This window comes from Lepisosteus platostomus, chromosome 7 (assembly GCF_059453375.1).
Source record: "Lepisosteus platostomus isolate fLepPlt1 chromosome 7, fLepPlt1.hap1, whole genome shotgun sequence".
NCBI lineage: Eukaryota > Metazoa > Chordata > Actinopteri > Semionotiformes > Lepisosteidae > Lepisosteus > Lepisosteus platostomus.
In genome coordinates this window covers 45,708,230-45,718,496 of record NC_142617.1, presented here as the reverse complement: position 1 = coordinate 45,718,496, position 10,267 = coordinate 45,708,230, and positions in this window count along the sequence as shown.

The window sequence follows — 10,267 nt, the reverse complement described above, 5'->3', positions numbered from 1 at the left end:
CTTAGTCCATTACTCTGGTCCCTCTACACCCACAACTCTAAGGCCAAACACAACACCAACCCCATCATCAAGTTTGCCGATGACACCACAGTTGTAGGTCTGATCACAGACAATGATGAGAGGGCCTACAGGAAGGAGGTCAATCTCCTCACAACATGGTGTGAAGACAACAACCTCACCCTCAATGTCAGCAAAACCAAGGAGCTGATCGTTGATTTCAGGAAACTGCAAAACAGACATGCCCCTATCCACATCAACGGGACTGAAGTGGAAAGGGTCAGTAACTTCAAATTCCTTGGCGTCCATATCACTGAGGACCTCACATGGTCTCTCAACGCCACCTGTCTGATCAAGAAAGCTCAACTGTCACGACTATAGTCCCCCCTCCTTAAGGGTGCTCCGCGGACGGCACCCTGGCAGCCTGGATTCCATCGGTTTTTTTTTTTCTCCCTTTTTTTTTCTTAGGGCTTCGGAGCCGCCCTGAAAAGGAGGGGCGTACTGTCACGACTATAGTCCCCCCTCCTTAAGGGTGCTCCAGCACTTTCACTAAAGACTTCATTCTCTGCACCTGTTTCCCATTCCCTGCCCACCTTAAAAGCCAGGCGCTGACGCTCATCCGGGCTCTGCAGCTGATTTCCGTATCTTGCGAGTCCGGGACCTGGAAGCGCCTGGTCCCGTTAAGGTTTTAACCTCTGTTCCCGTTCCCTGTCCGCCGGTTCCGACCCGGTCTTCGTGGTTTTAACTTCGTGTTTGATGGATCTCCTGGTTTTGGACTTTCTCGTGTGTTTTTGGATTTTCCCTAAGGACTACTCTCGGATTGTTCGCCTCGGACACACCTCCCCGTGCACCAGCGCACCTTGGACATGCCCCCCTGTCTTCAGCCCCATATTCCTGCATGACGTTTCCCCAGTGTTTCCCCACTCCGTCGGACTGTGTCGTCCGCATAGGGTCCGGAAAGAACTGTTCGTTACAGTTCTTTGCGCCTGTACTTCCTAAGACAGTTGAAGAACGCTAAGATATGTCCCCAGATCCTCACCAACTTTTACAGATGCACTACCGAAAGCACACTGACAGGTTGCATCACAGTGTGGTATGGCAACTGCAGTATTGCTGACCGCAAAGCCCTACAGCAGTGGTGAAAACTGCCCAGTCCATCACTGGGGTTGCCCTCCCATCTATACAGGACATTTATGACTGACGGTGCTTGAGGAAAGCTCTAAGCATCATCAAAGACCCCACACACCCCAGCTACAGACTGTATTCGGGCCCAGACTTCTAGATTCAGAGACAGTTTTTACCCCCGCACTATCAAACTATTAAACTCCCAGCCTCTCTCACTCTCACCTCACCTCTCACCTATGATCTGAACCTCACAGTGCCTTCCTTCTTACCAAAAACTCAAACACACATTGAAATCTACCTCTACCATACGTGTCAAAAAGCTCACTCCCCATAATTTCTATCCTTTTATTTCATTCTGTTGATGCATGTTTTTGCACATCTGATGTTGTTTTGCACATTACCTGTTACCTTGTTGTCGTTTTGCACATTGCCTGTTGTTGTTTTGCACATTGCCTGTTGTTGTTTTTGCACACTGCCTGCTGTTGTTTTTGCACACTGCCTGTTATCTCTGTCTTTCTTTTATTATACAATTGTATTGTTGTTGTTTTTTGTACTACTTATCGTCTGAGAGCTAGCTAAATAGCATTTCGTTATACAATAACCTTGAACTTGACTTGACTTGACTTATGGACTGGCATCTTGTCCAGGGTGTATTCTGCCTTGTGCCTATGGCTTGCCACGATATGCTGCGGCTTCCCTGCAATCCTGAATTGAAAGAAGCACTTAGAAAATGGATGGATGCATAATTGTTTCATCCTTTTTTCTTAATTTTTAAAAAACCTTGTTACTTTAAACATCCTCTTCTTTTTAAGACCTTAGATCCTTCGGCTTTGGAAAAAAGAAACATATCAATTAAGAAGACATAATTCCACCCTCCTTCTCATAATAATCATAATGGATGTGTAGAAATATAATGCAGAGTTACAAATGTTTTAAACAAAAGGTTTATAAAAAGGTTGAGAGGGATAGCCTCACAGAAAAAGTCAGGAAACTGTTGTAAAAAATCCCATAAATGTGCTTAGGGAAAGAAGAACAAATAGTTTAACAAAAATTGCTTCAGAAAAAATGTAAATATTCCCAGAATTTTAAATGTAAAAAGTCTTCTAAAAATCCAAAAGATCTGTGACACTTTTGTACAAAGATTTATTAAAAAAATTATTAGAAAAATTAGTTTAAAAATGCCAATAGGCAATTCACAATTCACAGTACATAGTAACTTTGCAACTCACTGCTTTCCTGGTTTAACACTTCGGCAGTTAGGGAATTTGAGTCAAATTCAAGTTTAACCTATCTCCTTCATACCATTCCCCCAAATAATTGGAATTATAATGTACAAATCCTCCTTTCCCTGTGTGGATGATACTTATGTACACCACTCGGTGGGGCTGAAGTACTATAGTACAATACAGTAACTTTCCTAAAGAGAGATGAGTATGCTTTTCAACCATGGTATGACATACCTCAAAAGAGTGTCATGCGAATACAATTTATACAAATGTACACATTATCCAGCCTTCAGAATATGCTAAGAAGGTTAATGAGTATTTTCCCTTTAATTCAAGAAATGGTTTGGGGAGATACCATATAAGAAACCATAGCCAGGTGCGCACGAGGTGTCAAAAAAATCCTAACTATGGCTTGAACTTTAGGTAATGCCACACCACAGGGTAAAATTACAATTCTTAAAATATAGTTTAAAAATATCTGGGGACACATAAAATAAATGAAAGTCTTAATACCAGGTGTAAAAGGTGTAGAAACGTCTGGGAAAGCTTTTAATTTCAGTTTGCAGATGCTGCAGACCTTTTTCTAAAAAGGATACTAGAAATTCCTCTTGTTATTATTGGACTTTTTTATATATACAGCAGAATCAGTACAGGGAATTGCTGTAAATAGCTAAATTTGTATATATTCAAGTCAATCCTATACCACTGCACAATGTACTACAGTATATAGTATGAATGGCTAAAAGACATAAGTAACTCTCCCTTATATGACAATCATTGGCTTAAAATTAATTAAATAACACAGATCAACTAAAACAAACAAAAGTTATCACAAACTTATAGTAATCAGCTACACTATACAACATGTGACCCTACCCTGCTTCCAGCAGATGTACCTTGTCTATCTTCCCAGCTATTTTCCTGTTCCTTTAATTGGCATGCCGCATGTAATGAAAAGGCTGAAAAAACTGACAGTGAGCCTGTAAAGTCATCTCCTATCTTTCCTTCCCCATGCCACCAACTCAGAACTGGGTGTGTTCATTACAATGCAAAAACAAGACCATATTGTTACGTGGATGCTAGGGAGTGGGTACTTGGGCAGGGGGCAGGAAGAGACCCAATCATTAGCTAAATTCATCTCAAGATTCTAGTCGGGTGCATAGATAATTAGAAAGAAGCAGCAATTACCGACTCTTACCACTCCTATGGGTTTCCTGGTTTGTGTACCTGAAGCACCACAGCAACTATTCAAACTGTTAATGCCTTGATAACACAATCTGACAGAAAATCAGTTCCACCTGTGCATAATCAATCCATCACTTACTGTAACCAGCAGGATATTTATAACCAGCTCTCTCCACTCAGACCTTCCTCTTTAGTCATAGAGTTGTGCCTCTTATCTCAGAGTTTAGTTTCCACTCATGCTTTGCTTGTTTCTCCCAGCAATGTTTCATCCTTGTGTTTATGACTACAGCTCTGGATTACATTTACACGTTACTCTGGGGCTCTCTCCTGTGCTACAAACGTGACTTGCTTCACTTACACTTCCCTTTGTGCTGTTGCCTTGTGTCTTCATGTCATGGAACCCTTCTTTGTTTTGAACTAGTTCCATACTGCGTTTCTCTAACCTCTCTCTTTGCTGATCTGCCTGTTTGCTCACATCGGTCTGCTCGCTTGCTCCCACCACTGCAGACCTTTGCAGGTTTGTGCAGCTTAATTCCATACACTTAGCAGCCTTCAGCTTGGTTTCATCCCACTCAGCTCTTCTCTCATCTAAGACCCCTTTAGATAGTCCTAACAGTGAAAAACTGAATTTGCAAATGTTAAATGTGCAAGATTTTAAGATTTTGATTAAGATTGCATATTAATTATACATTTGAGTATGTTAAACTATTGTTCAGTCACTGGACAGACTGATGTATCTGACAGGTGTCCCCAGTCCAATGGTTCCTCTCTACATTTTAAGTTGTACAAAATCATTTTCACAGCTTATATTGGGGATCTGAACTGGAAATTGAAATTGCAAACGTTCTCACTCTGATAATCACATTAATAAGGTAGTTCGCTTTACTAATAATGATCATTCTCCCTCTTTACATTTTAAGATTTTATCAGATCATCATTACTGTCACTTTGATCTAAATCATTGTATTTATAGACAGAACAACCAAAGTATGTACTGTATAATTAAATGTCTGAACTGAAAAAACAAAAAAGTCAAAACATAAAAAAACGATGTAGCAAGATACAGTATGGGCAGGCAAAGCACATTTAAGAATTCCAATACAAGTCTAAACAGCAGTACTAAGCGTACATTTATTTGTCAAGTTATTATTTCAAAATGTCAAGTTTTTGAATAAGATGTTTTTTAATGTAACTTTACATTCAACAGGCTGTTTAGTAAATTCTAAATGATCTAAGGATTTCATTCAGCTGTTTATTGAAAGAAATTGGTGATCAGCTCTGAAAATCTGGCTGAGTAGTTAGAGTCCCACAAGTTCAAAACTCCCACAACCTTTTCAATAAAGAAATACTTAATGTTCTTGGTATAAAATGTACTTTCAAATACAGTAGTTCCTGAAATATGGGTTCGAGCCCATGTGGTGAAGGGCGAACTGGGGCAGGAGCAGCAAGGGAACAAGCCCAAGAATCTGAAGTTAGTACAATGTTATTAATAATACATTCCGTATTGCCTTTACATTTTAGGGCAGTGCAGTGGGACTGTGGCTAAGAATCTGTGCCTGTGACTGGAAGATTGCTGGTTCAAATCCCATGACCGGCAGAGGAATCCTACACTGTTGGGCCCTTAACCCCAGCTGCTCCTGTGTGCCATATACTGTAAATGGCTGGCACTGAGCTCTGACTCCAGCTTCTCTTTCCCCGTGTGTGTGCACCTGTGTGTCTCATGGAGAGCAAGCTGGGGTATGTGAAAAGACAAATCCCTAATACAAGAAATTGTATATGGCTAATAAAGTGATCCTACAGTATCTTAAGTAGCCTGCTCCACCTGAGATGGAATTGCCCTCAGGTGAAACAGGCTTCCTGTCTAATTGTGTAATCATTGCAGCTAGCATTGACTGACAGGTGAGTGGAGTGACTAACTCACTCCACTGCACTCCAAAGGGGATAGTTGGTGACAGTTTTCACTTGTATATTTTGCTTTGTGTTTCACTGTTTATTTTGAAGTCCACTACATGAATTTTGAATAAAATCCCATCACATCCCATCAGTGTAACGAACAGTTCTTTCCGGACCCTATGCGGACGACACAATCCGAAGAAGTGGGGAAACACTAGGAAAACGTCATGCAGGAATACGGGGCTGAAAACAGGGGGGCGTGTCCAAAGTGCACTGGTACACGGGGGAGGTGTGGCCGAGGCAAACGATCCAAAAGTAATCCATAGAGGGAATCCAAAAACACAAGAATAAGTCCATAGCCAGGTGGTCCATCCAAACAAGGAATTAAAACCATGAACCGGGTCGGAACCGGCGGACAGGGAACGGGAACAGAGATTAAAACCTTAACGGGACCAGGCGCTTCCAGGTCCCGGACTCGCACGGGATGAGCATCAGCGCCTGGCTTTTAAGGTGGGCTGGGAAAAGGGATCAGGTGCACAGAATTAAGTCTAAAGTGAAAGGGCTGGAGCACCCTTAAGGAGGGGGGACTATTATCGTGACAATCAGGTCCCATCATATTCTTTTCTGTTCAAGACTAAAAAGATCATGCTCCTTCAGTACCACAATCCTTTCACAATGTGAATGCATCTTATTAGTTGGATTGATTCAGAACAGCAATATCTTTCTCAAAAGTAATTTCAATAACTATTTAAATTATACGCTTTTAACTATATATCCTAATATTCTCTTTTCAATTTTTTAGTGCTTTTTAACATTGTTCATAAGATAAAAATGATGTGATTACAAAATCACCTAAGTCTTTTTCATAAGGAGCCTCTTTAGGTGACACTTTGACCCGTGAGCTAGTAACTACCAGTAGTCAAACTGTCTGGCTTGTACGCATAACCAGCATTAAAACCTTGACACACAATTTTAGTTTTGCTATTTGGAAACAGTTAAATTACTGATTAGAAATAAATGCTATCTGAAATATAATGAATAACCCAACTTCCTGGTAAATATTACTGGTACGTTGTTAATACATTTCGAAAAAAAAAAGATAATGTTGCAGTTAGAATGTGTTCTTATTGACCTTTCTACTGCAGCTATTCTGTGTGCAAACCCTTATTATTAGCAGGTAAGAGATGATGACATTACAGTGTATCTGCTTTATTGCAGAGAAGATAACACCTTCTATTGAATTTACTGAGGGGAATGTAATCAGTCAGGAGCCTGGTGGGGATTTTATCACAGCTTTGCTCTTCAATTTGGTTGTGCTTGATTGTGTTTTAGAGTTATTGCTTCTACAAAACTCTTGACCCAGGAATCTGACTTCTCTATACAGAGAATAATAATGTTTTTTTATTGCACTGATCCTCCAAAGCCTGCATTTTAACGCAGAGGTAAGGAAGGAGAGAAGCAGCTCTGGAAGCAATGTTTTTAATCATTAAGATGTAAGAAAGCATGCAGAGTATTTAAAGACAAGGCTTGTTGTCTTTGTCATGGAGCTGCACTGTTTTTTTTGCCACATTTAAATTTTTGTGCAAATCTTTAAGCTTTGACCTTGTGCTTAGTTGCATTCTAAATCCTACAGGAAATAAGTTTTTTTTTGCCCAACCTTTTTTAGTTTACCTACTCTGCTAGAATCTAGATAATTGATGTGAACTTGAAATCAATTGTACAGATGTTTACTACTCCATTAATTAATAAGACTCCACTATTTTTCAAGAATGGTCACCTTTTGTTTCTTGTGCTGCAAACGCCTTGGATGTTGCTACCATTTATTACAAAGGTTTTTCATTTACCATAACTTTGTTCACTTATACATTTCTTCATAGATATTTAACATATTAAATGCATTGGTGAAATACACTTGCTTCAATACTTAACCTGCTGTGCAGTGAGGCTGCTGGTACAGAATGCCTGATAATCACACAAAGTTCACACTGCTAATCACACATACTGTATAGTTTGGGATAAGGGGGGTATTTTATATGTAAAAATCTTTGGGATCTTATAGGATGAAACACCCTCCACAAATGCAAGGAATAATTGGCATTTTTTCCTCTAATGCCATTGTTGTTTTATATCTGCGTTAGGTTCTATAGTATGAGCCTCATATCTGACACAGCTTATTCTGAGAGAGAGGGGAGTTTAGAATTCAAAATTGATTTTTTTCTGATAATCTTATTCTCACCTTTTCCATTTTCATTCACTAATGTATTTTTCTATTCTGTTATGCCTATTTGAAACAAATTACCACACTAAAAGGAACAACAAAAAAGGGACTGGATGAAAATGCTGCCACTAATTTGCTTATCCCAAAATCTGATACTATAAAAGCGACATTTGCTGTTATATTTCCGACCATTGTCAACACCCTGTGAAACCTTGTGTCTTTTTGGTTTGCAAAATAGAATAGAAATCGACTTAAATGCATTAAAACACCATTATTACAGGAACTCTGAAGGAATGCCTGTCATTCTTATGTGCAATCCTATATCCCAGGAGGCATGTCTACTCAAAAGTTGTTGCTGCATAGGACCACGTTTTCATTTTAACAACAGTGTTAAAATGATGTATCCTGATTGTATCTCATATACAAGATTCTTTGCAATTCGGGTATTTTCTGAAATTTACTTGAAGCACAGACAGCAACATATGGCTGTAATCTGTTCAGTTCATCGTAGGGTGCACACCCGCACACAAGCGCGCAGACCAATTAGAGATTTTAATTAAGCCCACCTGTCTTTGGAAGGTAGGAGGAAACCAGGGCACCCTGAGAAAATCAGATCAGATATGAAAATCCCACACAGAAGGCACCCCAGTACAACTGATATACAAAGCATCTGGAAAACAATGCGCTTGATCATCCTAACTGGATCATCTTAATCCATTGTCTAATCACTTCATCCCATTCAGGGTTGTAGGGGAGCCAGAGCCTATCCCAGCAAGCAACAGGTGCAAGGCAGGGCACAGCCTAGAAGGGATGTCAGTCCATCACAGGGGACACATACTGTAGACAGGCATACATACTGTACCCACTCACACCAATTTTCCCAGAAGCTAATTAACCTACCAGTATCTTGTAGGACTACCAGGACTATGGGAGGAAAATTGAGCGCTAGGTAGAAATCCACAAGGACACAGGGAGAAGATACAAAATCCACACAGATAGCACCCCTGGACCCCAGCACTGTGAGACAGTTGTGCTAACCACTGTGCTACCAAGCCTTCTGGACTGCATCATTACTTTTAATATAAATTCAAATATAAATATAGATTTTTAATGGTTCTGAAATGTTTCCTAATGAAAAGCATTTGAAAAAAACACAGGGGGCAGGATCCCTTCTTTTTGAAGCAGAATGTATTTATTATTGCGGTATGCTCATTTGTCACGCTTTATGCCAGTTTTGTGTCTGTGCATGTGTACTGTATGTGTTTCTATTTGCTTTAGTTCTGCCTGGTACCCATCTTCAAAAACATCCATTAGCCTTGTTCTGGTGTGGATATATACTGTATGTATATATACAGTAAGTATACTGTAAGTATATCCACACTTACCTCACCTAGTCTCTCAACTGTCCCACTGAGCAAGCCCATAAAAAGGGTTTGCTTACTGTTGTAAAGGTGAGGTTGTTTGTAAAGCCGTAATAATGAGCGGTCTGTCCTGTTTTATACTGTCATTAAAGTTGGCTTCTAAATAAACGTTTATATAAAATATTTGCCTTCCTTATTTTGAAACAATCAATAATTTATCTGGAAATTATAAATGTTAGGTGATTTACAGAAAGTTATAATAGTAAAAGAAGAATATTTTCTCAGATGTATAGCTTAGAAAATTTATTTCTCTAAGGGGGTAGTAAATCTGTTTATAAAGTCAACATTTTTGATGTCTGAGGGTACAATTTAGTTTGATACCATATGAAGGCTAGGAATGACAACAACAGATCAATGTTAGCTCTGTAATGTTCTGTATTAATATGCTATAACAAAAAACAAAATGTTTGCATGTATTCCGTATGTTGAAACACCTATACTTTTTGGGTTTTCTAGTGTTCTGCAGCAACTGTAAATTTGTTCCAAACTCGTACAGTAACTCTCTCATAAAGTAATACAAGCATTAAACCACCCTCCTTGCTTGCAATTACGTTTTTCCACATTAATTTTCCATGCAATATTGAAAATTTCACATGCGTTTCTTTCTCATGGCCTATTGTTGGTTACTGAATTGCTGACGTTTTAATGCTTTGGATTTGGTAGTCATCTGAGCGCTGGGAGAGTATGGTTTTGTGATCCATGACAAATGAAATTATTCTAGGCTTTACTGTGTAAGTACAAGGTTTAACAATGCATTTTAATTAGATTTGCCTTAATAAATCATAGCATGAGTGTGCTGGATAAGATTATAAATGTTATGAACGTGCAAAGCTGCACATTTTGTTGAGAGTGAATCAACGTATTATTCTAGGTACCTTAATGTTGCTCTTTTTTCATGGTCTAACTTTGTTTCACAGTATGTGAAATTATTTTTGTCAGAAAAATAGGAAATGGCCACTTATTCCAAATACTCCACTATCCTCATGCTGAATAATTACAATTATCACTTATTTAATTATTTATGACCACTTACAGTATTCACAGGCTTATTGCCTTTGGGGGTGACTTCCACTGATGGGGCTACAAGCAATCTTAAAGTCAAATTCCACTCATGGAAGTAGCAGTACTCTTATTTTCTTTTAAAAAAATGCACCAACACATTCTGCCTCGCAGAGCTTGGGTTCTCCTGGGCTGCTCTGCGT